Raw genomic sequence first — 2,923 nt, 5'->3', positions numbered from 1 at the left:
TTGGGGTAAGAGGACGAGAGTTTAATATTGCCTCAATTTCGATAACATACGTCTGTAATTGTTCGTAAGTCAGTAATGTGTTTCCTACAGTACGTGTTAAATAGTGTTTAAACGACTTCACTGCGGCCTCCCAGAGGCCGCCGAAATGTGGTGAGTGGGGCGGAATAAATTGCCAGTCCACCTTTTGATTTTTGATGAAATTTTTTACTTCTGGGTCACTATACGTTGTTTGTATGAACTTGTTTAGTTCTTTTAATTCTCTGTTGTCACCTACGAAATTTTTGCCATTATCAGAGTTTATTGTGCTAGCCCTCCCCCGGCGAGAAAAGAGCCTTTTTAGACTGCCGAGGAAAGCTTCAGTCGTTAGATCGCTGACCAGTTCCAGATAGACGGCCTTTGTTGCAAAACATATAAAAATTGAGACGTAGGCTTTTTCACTCTTACGGTTTCTGTGGCGTTTTTCTTTTATATAAAAGGGTCCGCAATAGTCTACGCCGACATTTAGAAAAGGTCGAGAATAACAGAGACGTTTTTCAGGTAGATTTCCCATAATATGGTCAATTCCGCGAGGTTTCGCTTCAAAGCATTTTACGCATTTATGAATAATGTGCCGCGTGACATTTCGACCGTCAATTGGCCAATACTGTTCTCGTACGCCATAAAGAGTTGCTTGCGCGCCGGCCTGTTTTAATTTGATGTGTTCTTCGCGAATAATTAAGTTGGTTACGTGATGATTACGCGGTAAGACAATTGGATGCTTTTGAGAATGTGGTATGTTAGCATTCTGAAGCCAGCCTCCTACTTTTATGACTCCCTCATCTAGAAAGGGATTCAAGCACAATAGACTGCTTTCTTTATCTATGGGGTCACCGCGAGAAAGTGCACTCAGTTCTTTTAAAAAACTTGTATTTTGTACAGTTCTGAAAATAGTTTTCATCCCGGTGTCAAGTTCCTCATTCGAGAGAGGACCCCTTGATCTTTTTGTTTCATTTTTTGTTTTCACATTTTTAATAAAACGAAGGCAATACGCTACTACGTGTTTTAGTGTTCTTAGATTTGAATATCTTGCAAGCAGATTTACATCGGGGGACAATTGACTTTTTTGTTTGCTGGAAATTGTGAGAGTGAATGAAAAAATAGGTTTAATTGTTTTTTTTCTGGGATTTCCGAATAACTTGAATTAGTTTTAGGCCACAAGCTGCAGTCTTGGTTCAACCAAGCTGGAACATTCTTCCAAATTTTGGATTGCAAAAAATCCTTTGGATATTGACCTCGCGATATCAGATACGCTGGGTTATCGCGTGTTGGCACGTGTAACCATTCATGAGGTTGTGGGATTGTGTTTATTTCTGCCACCCTGTTCGCGACAAAGGTTTTTAAAGTATGTGGCTCAGTTTTGATCCAGTTTAGAGTGATCGTAGAATCCGAACAAAAAAATGTCAAATCAACAGGCATTTGAAGTGATTGAATTGAGGATGTGTATAATTTAGTTAACAAAACTGCAGCGCATAATTCTAACTTCGGCAGTGTGAGAGATTTTAGAGGGGCGACGCGCGACTTGGCACATATTAAGGCGCAGTGATGTTTAACTTTATTATTGGTAGAGCGTAGGTAGATGCAGGCACCGTAGCCCCTTTCGCTGGCGTGGCTGAAACCGTGAATCTGAGTTTCGATAGCTTTTGGAATGGTAATGCATCGATCATACTGAACCTCGCTTAAAAGGGGAAGTTGGTCTTTAAATTTTACCCATGCATTTTTTAAATCTGGGGGAAGTGGATCATCCCAGCCGATTTTAGATTTCCACAATGATTGAATTAGGATTTTTGCTGAAATCACGACTGGTCCCAGCAGGCCTAATGGATCAAATAGTTGAGCAGTTTGCGATAAAATAGATCGCTCAGATATTTTTTCGTTTGTACCTGGTAGTTTAACCGTATAGACGATATAATCTGATTGAGGATTCCAGTGAAGCCCTAAAATTTTAATAGTCGCGGTTGGATCGAGAGACATGTGATCATTTCGCGAGTCGCTGGGAAAATACTTTGTTAATCGAGGATCGTTTGATCCCCATTTTCGAAGATTGAATCCGCCCTTGTGTAATAGTTCAATTAACTCATTACGAAGCGTGAGGGCTTCCTGCAAGGATTAAGCCCCTGTTAAAAGGTCGTCGACGTAAAAGTCGCGTTTAAGAACTGTTGAAGCAATGGGATGCGAGTCGCGCTCATCGTCAGATAGCTGATGCAGAGTGCGAGTCGCGAGATAAGGGACGGAAGCCGTTCCGAATGTTACTCTGTTCAACTCGTAAATTTTTATAGATTCGTTTGTGCTTTTACGCCAAATAATTTTTTGATAAGTGCTATCTTCAGGGTACACTTTAACTTGGCGATACATCTGTTCAATATCAGCCGTGAGAGCGAATAAAAATGATCTAAATCTTGTAAAGATCGAAAAAAGATCATCCTGAACAGTGGGACCGACCATTAGACACTCGTTCAGAGAAATACCTGAAGACGATTTCGCGGAAGCATCAATAACAACGCGAGTTTTAGTAGTAAGGCTGGTCTCTTTGAAGACTGCGTGATGCGGGAGATAGTAGCCCTTATCTAGTGAATCTTTGGTTGCTAGTGACATGTGACCCTCCGAGAGATAATTATTAATGCAATCCGAATATTGAGTTTTTAGGGAAGTATTTCTATCAAATTTCCTTTCAAGCGCATAGAAGCGTTGCAATGCAACATTAGGCGAATCCGCGAGTTGATCTATTTTATCATTAAATGGTAGTTTCACGATATACCGGCCGTCGTCATCGCGCCGAACGTGCTTTGCAAAATGTGTTTCGCAAGCTTGCTCTTCTTTTGAGTGCGTGGAAGTCGTTTGAACTGGATCTAACTCCCATAAAATAGGCAATTTTTCGCTTTGATTA

The sequence above is a fragment of the Belonocnema kinseyi genome, chromosome 5 (assembly GCF_010883055.1).
Source record: "Belonocnema kinseyi isolate 2016_QV_RU_SX_M_011 chromosome 5, B_treatae_v1, whole genome shotgun sequence".
Taxonomy (NCBI): domain Eukaryota; kingdom Metazoa; phylum Arthropoda; class Insecta; order Hymenoptera; family Cynipidae; genus Belonocnema; species Belonocnema kinseyi.
This window is presented reverse-complemented; position numbering follows the sequence as displayed.